The sequence below is a fragment of the Neophocaena asiaeorientalis genome, unplaced genomic scaffold, assembly GCF_003031525.2.
Source record: "Neophocaena asiaeorientalis asiaeorientalis breed wild unplaced genomic scaffold, Neophocaena_asiaeorientalis_V1.1 scaffold87, whole genome shotgun sequence".
NCBI lineage: Eukaryota > Metazoa > Chordata > Mammalia > Artiodactyla > Phocoenidae > Neophocaena > Neophocaena asiaeorientalis.
The window spans coordinates 5304153-5312679 of record NW_020175432.1 but is presented as its reverse complement, the minus strand read 5'-3'; the positions used below and the strand labels follow the sequence as shown (position 1 = coordinate 5312679).

The following is an 8527-nucleotide window of genomic DNA, read 5'->3' as shown; positions in this document are numbered from 1 at the left end:
TTTCAGAGCACAAGAAAAACACTCATTGAATGAAGCCAGTGTTGCTTCCATCAAGTAGTATATTAGTTAGGGAAAGGCTATGGACTTACTGATGTCCCCCTAAATTCATATGTTGAAGACCTAACCCCCAATGGGATGGTATTTTGAGATGGGAGGTAATTAGGTTTAAACAAGGTCATGAGGTTGGGGCCCTCATGATTGGATTAGTGTCCTTATACAAAGAGATACTAGAGAACTCGTTCTCTCTTTCTCCTCCATGTGAGGACACAGAGAGAAGGTGGTCATCTACAAACCAGGAGGAGAGCCCTCCCCAGGAACTGACCTGGTCTTGGACTTCCAGCTTTTTGAACTGTGAGAAAGTAAATGTTTGCTATTTAAGCCACTCAGTCTATGATATTTTGTTATGGCAGCCCAGCTGACTAAGTCAGGAATGCTGCTGTAACAGGTAGGTTCCCAGCTGGATAAAAAGTTAAACACAGCAGAAGTTTGTTTCTAACTCACCTGATTGCCCTGGGAGGGTGTTCCTATTCAGTGGATGGCTCTCCTCCTCCACACAGTGACTCAGGGACCCAGGCCACCATGCTTTCGTGGCTCTACCACACAGGGGGTCCTTAGTATCTTCCATATCTAGCCAGAAGAGGAGAAAGGGAACTTATTGAGGGCACACCTGCTTCTTAAATCTTTGCCCCAGGGTGATACTCTACACTTCTGCTCACATTCCATGGGTAAAAATGAGTCACATGGCCATATCAATTCAAGAGGAGCTGGGAGTTTAGTCCCTGATCACTATCTATTCCCCAGGGTGTTGCCTTCATTTTGGTGGCAGTATCTGTCAAATTTTAAAACGCACATAATCTTTAAAATATTGATAGCAAGGCCACTTCTAGAATTCATCCTACAGAAAAACTTGTAGCAGCTTCATGAGGACTTATGTACAAAATAATGACTACAACATTTTGAGGAACAGCAAAAAATGAAAAAGAGCCCGATGTCCACACTAGATAAAATCTATGGAGTCATTAGAAAACCCTTTCAGAACTGGTACAGAATGTCACTTAAGATATATTATTAAGTGCAAAAAAAGTCACAGACTTTTATGTATATATGTTTATGTACATATATGCATCTATATAGATACCTGTATATATGGATACATATAAATAATCTCACAGTTTTTACAAATTCTTGTAAAAATTATTCTACATGATTGGGATTGTGTATTAGTTTTTTTGTGCTGGCATATCAAATTACCACAAAATGACTAGCTTACCAACAGCATGCATTTATGATCCCACAGATTCCATGGGTTGGAAATCTGATAGGCTTGGCTGGGTTGCAATCAAGGTGTTGGTGGGCTGTGTGCCTTTCTGGACACTCTGGGAAGAATCCGTTTGCTTGTTCATTCAGGCTGTTGGCAGAAGTTGGTATTAAGCTGTTGCAGGACTGGGGTCCTGTTTCCTTGTTGGCTGGAAGCCGGAGGTTGTTCTCAGCTTCTAGAGGCCACCTGCATTCCTTGGTTTGTGGCTCCTTCATCTCAGAACTGATGACCATGGATCAAGTCCCTTTCATGCTTCTTATCTCTCCTGCCTCACCTTCCGTAGCATCTCTGACCTATTCTTCTACCTCCCTCTTCTACTTTTAAAGGCCTATGTGATGACCTTGGGCCCATAGGGATAACCCAGGATACTCTCCCTATTTTAAGGCACGTAACCTAGTTCCACTTTCTTTTGCCATGTTATGTAACATACTCATGTGCCAAGATCATGGGGGACAAAATCCTTCCTACCCCAGATTGTTTATGTTTGGGGAGAAGTGGGCCTGGCAAGGAAAAAGCTCAGTGTCAGACTCTGGGCTGGACCTCAGAGAGAGGCCTTGGGAGTCCCAGGAAACCTGGATCTACATCCCTGACCTGTCTGCTCCAGGCTGATTGACCTTGAGTGAACCATCGCACCTCTCTGAACCTCAGTGTTATCTGTAACACGAGGGAGTAGATTTCCCACTTCCTCTGGGACTTGTGTTTGGGTGGAGATATCTGGCTTATATCCCTTTTACTGCCCAATTCAAAGCTTGATTGTAAGGAGGAAGGGCATATCTAATTTCTCTTAATGAATTTAGTATGATTATTTTAGCTTTAAAAATATTTGTAATGATGTAACAAATATGCAGAAAACTGCACAAATGAATTTTTACACATGTCTGTATACTGTTTCCCCACCATCACCCAGGTAAAGGTTTAAGGAATTTCCATCCCCTCAGTGGGTTGTCAGGTTAAGCAAATTAAAAAAATATAGGAGACCACTAGTTAAATTTGAATTTCAGGTAAGCAATGAATAGATTTTTATCATAAGTATATCTCATATAGCTAGACATCCTGTGTTTTATCTGGCAGTCCTACCAGTAGGCTCCCTTGTTGTTTTAGCCCAACATCCCTTCCACCCCAAAGGTCAACAGTATTCTGACTCTCATCACCATAGATTAGTTTTACCTGTTTCTGAATGTCATATCAGTGGAATCACACAGTGGGTCCTGCTCTGTGTCCGTCTGTGAGATTCATCCACACTGCCTGTGTCATCTTCTTTTTCATTGCTGTGTAGTATTCTGTTTGATGGATGCATCACACCCTATTTTACTATTTTCTTGTTGTTGGACCTTTGGGTTGTTTCCAGTCTTAAGCTACTATGAATAGAGCTTTATGAACATGACTTTCAGTGGCTAGATGCACTTAGGAGTGAAATTACTGGCAATTTTTAGTTTTAAAATTTTCCTCCCAAATGGAGAAAAAAGACATCCTCCCACACCAGTGAATAAATTGAAGCCTTGTAGGGTTACATTCCAGGCCCTGTTTGGTCTTATTTTTGTTTCCTGGATGAAGGAACTCATGGGGCATTTTTGAGTTCCCATCCTCTCTAATGTGTTTAAGGAGCCTGTGAAGTTTTAGAGAATGCTTTTCCTCTACTTTTAATTTAATTTAATTTTTGTATTAAAATTGTTTAAATCACACTTTATTTTTATTTATTTGTTTGGCTGCGCTGTGTGGCTTGTGGGACCTTATTGATAGCTCCCCAACCAGGGATCGAACCCGGGCCCTCAGTAGTGAGAGGGGGGAGTCCTAACCACTGGACTGCCAGGGAATTCCCTTAATTAATTTTTTTATTGAAGTATAGTTGATTTACAATGTTATATTAGTTTCAGGTATACAGAAAAATGCCATATATATATACATATATATATATTCCTTTTCAGATTCTTTTCCCATATAGGTTATTACAGAATATTGAGAATAGTCCCCTGTGCTATACAGTAGGTCCTTGTTGTTTATCTTTCTTATATTTAGCAGTGTGTGTCTGTTACTCCCCAAATCCTAATTTGGAATCCTATCCCTCCTATCCCTCCCCTTTATCTTTCCTCTTTGGTATAAGTCCTTTACTTTTAGGTGCCATATCTTTTACTAATTTTTAGTAGTTTTGCCTGTGGGTGGTGAAGCCTGGTGCCCAGCCCAGCTGTGTAAATGTCCCTGTCCATGTGGGGGTGGTACACAGAAGGCCCCCAGACTTCCCTGCTGTCCCTCCCTCCCTGCTTTTCCCCCGGTAGCTCTTGGACGAGCCTGTATTAATCAGGAGCATCTCCAGGTACCATCTGGTTGCTATGGCAACTCAGGCTGGTCCAGGCTTGGCAATGGGGGTCAACCCCCCCTCTCAAGTGTGGTTTCAGTTTGGATTCAGGGAAGTAGACACACGCGATACCTGGTACTTCAGGGAAGTTCTATTCTGATTACATTAACAGTAAGGTTTTGTTGTGGCCTCAGGCTTAATGCCGCTTCTTTAATGCCGCTTCTTTTCTTCTATTTGCTTTTCCCTCATTGTCATCTCTTTGCACCGTCTATTCGTGGAACCTGGCTACTTCTAGGGGAAGCAAACCCCACACGCTTTGCCATTTTCTCTGCACTGTGGTTGGACAAACAGAGAGAGGGAACAGCACACCTCGTCACGGGCCCCCGCAGGTGCCAGGGAAGGACACCTGGCTGGAAGCGCCCGTTGGCTGGGGATGTGTTTGTTTCTTGTGTGTACACACAGGACAGGTGGGGCTCTGTTGTTAAAAGCACCCGTGAGGGCTCTGCAGAGCACACTCGGTGGTGTTGCTTGAGCAGCTGTTCCCCGCCCTCCCCCAGCTTCCAGGCTCCACCCACCTGCCACAATAGCCACCTGAGAGCCAATGTTGACCAAGTGCTTTCCATGGCCTGGTGCTGTGCTCAGGGCGCTGCCTTCCCACGGGTTAACCCACTGACCCCTCACAATGGCTCTCTGTACTACTTATGATTATCCCCACCTCGTGCAGGAGAAGACAGAGACTCAGAGGATTAAGTAATGCTGGGGACCACACAGCTAGTTGATTGTGTGCTGGGGTTGGACCTGGCTCTGGAATAAGCCTTCTTTCCCACCACGCTTCATCCCTTCCTTACTTAGGAGAAGTCCTGGAGCCCCGGCAGCAGTCTTCTAGGTGCTTGATGATGTTTTCTTGGGTAGATGCATCCCTAAGACCACTCATTCATTCATTCAGGTAAGAAATATTTAAGGTGTCAGGGACCCAATGGCAAACAAGACAGGTCAAGATCCTTGTACGTATGGCACCAACATCCTGAGATAAAGCCCCACGAGGAAGACCTCATTGGAAGCTGTGATGGGGAGTGCCTGCATCTGACCACAGCCTGAATGATGAGAGGAAGCTGAACCATCAGAGATGATGAGTTGGTCTTCTTAGGAGAGGCTGGGAGAGCTCTCATTTCTTTGAAGGCTTTAAGCAGAGCGAGAGGAAATAGCCTCTATTCCCACACCTGGTTCTTTGAACCCATCTCCTTACACCTCTGGGTGTTGAGGTGACTCTTGCAATATTTGTGCATGAGATTTAGGCTCCTAATTCTACTTCATTCATGCCGGCCTTCCAGTGGGTTTACTTTTCTTGGACAGACACTGGGAGGCTAGTGGTGGGGGCTGATAGGTGGAAAAAATCAGTCTGAGGTTAAAAATATGCTATTGGGTGAGCTGTGGATCTGAAAGCCATGGGCCATCTCACTCCTAGAAGAACCAAGGTCCTGAGTGATTTGCCCTGTCACCTCCCCGCCCTCATCTCCTCTACTCTCCTCCTCACTCACAGCTACCCAGACCCCTTCGTTGTTCCTTGAGCAAGTCACATACGGCCATGCCTCAGGACCTTTGCATGTTCTGTTCTCTCTGCCTGGAACACTCTTCTCTCAGACACCCAGCAGAACTACTGCGTCACCCCCTTCAGACCTCTGCTCAGATGTCACCTCCTCAGTGAGGCCATCTCTGACCCCCTATTTAATACAATAACCAGCCCACCCATCACTTCCTGTCATCCTCTGCGGTGAGCGGAATTGCATCTCCTGCCCCCAAATTCATATGTTGAAGTTCTAACCCACAGTAGCACGTGACTGTATTTGGAGACAGGGTCTTTTAAAGACATAATTAAGGCTCCTCTTCCTTGCCTACACTCCTGCCAGGTCTCCCTGTGAGTCTATCGCATCCTGCCTGGATCTGGCCAGCTTGGGATGCCCTGTGGACCCCCGGGGGCTGTAGGGTCCGTGAGAGCCCGGTGGGCTGAGGCTGTCTGCCCCTGGGCCTGGCTACTTCTGCTGGCAGCAGGCGCAGATCGGGAGCTCAAGGATGCCGGTGTCCAGTTTCCCTTGACCTTGAGGACCCAGGAAGGTCATTTGCACCACGGCTATGGGTGGTGTCAGATTGCCCAGCAGTGTTTAAAGAGTCAGATGCCTGGATTGGACTCTTCAGAGACACCTTCACACGAACACTGTGCTTCCTGGAATCAATACGTTTGTTTTTCTAGTACCAAGTTAAATGCGTCCCATTATAAAACATTTTTGTTTTTTTGGCCGCACTGCACAGCTTGCAGGATCTTAGTTCCCCGAACAGGGATTGAACCGGTTGCAATGGAAGCACAGAGTCCTGATCACTGGACTGCCAGGGAATTCCCATAAAACATTTTTGTGTAACATTGTCTTACTGAGACTCCCAAGGCTTTTAATATCTCCAGAATATATTTTCCAATTTTCCATAAGACTCAAAAGTCATATAAGCTCTAAGAAATCCACTAAAAAGACTCTGCAAAAAGTAGAAGATGGAGGGGACTCTGATGAAAAGAGTGACCATAATGAGTGAGCAGGAAGAGGAGCCTGAGGACGACCCCACTGGGGTCAAAGATTATAAAGACCTGAAGAAAAGTAGCTCAGTCTTTTCGGTATGATGTCATTCAGAAGCTAGGCCTAGATATCGGAAGAAATAAAGTAAACCCCACAAAGGTGAACTCAGGCTAAATGGGGGAAATTTATGGAAGAAAAGCAGCATGGTGAAAGTGGGAGATAGGTTGGATCTTCTAATGGGAGAGGATAAAGAAGCAGAAACAGAGACAGTGATGCAGATCCTCCCGAAAAAAAAAAAAAGTGTTTAAAGAGAAGACTGGCAGTGAGAAATACAGAGTGGTGTTATGAGAGCGGAAGAAATTGAAATTGCCTAAAAAGAGTTATGCTCAAATAAATGGATTCCTTTTCAGCAATAAACCTGCTTTTTAGTGGTGGGGGAAGGGGCCAGGTTAAAAAGAGGACTTTTTAAAAAAAAATAAAGTTCTACCATTTGGGGAAAAAAAGAGGTAATTAAGGTAAAATGAAGAGGAAATTAGGACACAGACACACCCAGAGGGGAGACCATGTGAAGACACAGGGAGAAGCCAGCCATCTATAAGCCAAGGAGAGGCCTCAGAAGAAACCAACCCTGCTAACACCTTGATCTCAGACTTGCAGCCTTCAGAATTGTGATGAAATAAATTTCTGTTGTTTAAGCCACCCTGCATGTGGTACTTTGTTATGGCAACTCCAGCAAATGAATATACCTTTCCTGCTTAATTGCCCTCCACTGCACTTTTCAGCTCCTAATTTCCACATGATGTACTTATTTTGTTCAGCGTCTACCTCACCCTCTAGAACCTCCATGCCACGAAGAGGGAAACATTTGCGTGTCTCATTTACACTGTGTCCCCAGCACCCAGTGCGAGGCCTGCACACAGTGGCTGCTCGCTCAGCGTTTGTTGAGTGAATAAGTGAATGAAATGGAGACAAAGATCTTTTCTGGGCTCTCAGTCCCTCTGGGGCTGAACACCCACCTGATATATTCATGAGAGGCAAGAACTCTGTCCCTTTTCTCTTTTTAAAGAACCAGCCAAGGTGGCAAAGAGCGGGCTCACTCACAGATGGCCATACCCTGTGTGGATTTTTAAAATGACCTTTGAACTCGCCCTTTTAGTTTTCTAAATGACACTCTGGAGCTCACAGGACCCAGAGACCAGCCGAGAGTGAACAAGCAGGCTCTTGATGACCCATTTTGCCGAGGGCAACACTGAGATGCTGAGAAATACAGGGTCCCACCCTCCGTGGCGGGCACCTGGGAGGTGGACCGAGTGCTCTGCGACACAGCCTCGTGGTCTTTTGCTCCATGGTGCTGCCTCTGTTGCTGGGCAGCTCCTAAGAACTGGCTTCCCAGCCCCGAGTTGCCAAGGAAATACTAAATCCCGTTGGGCCGGGCCTGGGGTGTATTTTGACTTCCTGTAAAGGAGGCCAGCCCCCTGTGCGGTCCTCCGACCTCCCTTCTCTTCCTCCCTGTGTTTGCTCTCTGCATCCCCCTTACCTTCGCTCTTTCTCGCTCTCTTCTCTCTCCTCCTCTAGTTTCATCCCGGGCTGGAGGCAGAAGACCCTGGGATTTCTGCGTGAGGCCCATGGATGTCGAAGTCCTCCCGGGTCCCGGACCCCATGTTCTCGCCCCGCAGTTATGATGCCCTGCACGACCGCGGCTTGGGGCCTGCAGGTACGGACGGCGCCCCCGCGGGCACAGTCAGCATCCCTCAGGACTCGCGGACCCACCTGATGAGCGGCGGCTGCAAGGGCCCTCCCCTGAAGCGGCGGGGCGGCGTGGTGGACCACCGGGATGTCATCTTGGCCCACCAGGCGCACAAAATCCACAGCACCCCCCAGGCCAGGAGGAAAGAATGGGAGTGAGTATACACGGGGTGGACGGCCAGCCCCAGCCCGGGACGGGGACCCGGGTTGGGGAGCAGTAAACGGGGTCTCTTGGGGTCAGGTAACGCTTGTTTCTGACAAGCTTCTGCGGCGGGGTGGCGGAGGTGGGGGTTGGCGTGCGGGGGCGGATTCATACGGCTGGGCTGGCTGCTGAAATCTCAAATTCCTTCCCAGCCTGTTGATCCATACCCGCTGCCTGGAGTCCCTTCTGTGAACCCCTGGGGCACCCACGGGGGCAGCAACAAAGGGGTTAATTGTGGGCGTGGCGGGGCGCGCTCGCAGGACTCTGCTCCGGGGTTCCGTGAGTGTCCACTCAGAGGGGTTGGCAAATCTTTCCAATGGGATGGACATTTCCGAACCAGGATGAGAAATGCCACTTTCTGGTGGTGGGGGGTGGGGTGGGGAAGCGGGAATCACACTTCCACCTCA

General features: G+C 47.3%; 1 pseudogene; it reads left to right on the top strand.

Annotated features, from left to right (window-relative positions):
* The first annotated feature begins 5741 nt into the window (after window positions 1-5741).
* Window positions 5742-6601, top strand: LOC112414836 (uncharacterized protein C6orf203 pseudogene; annotated as a pseudogene).
* The last annotated feature ends 1926 nt before the right edge of the window (window positions 6602-8527 follow it).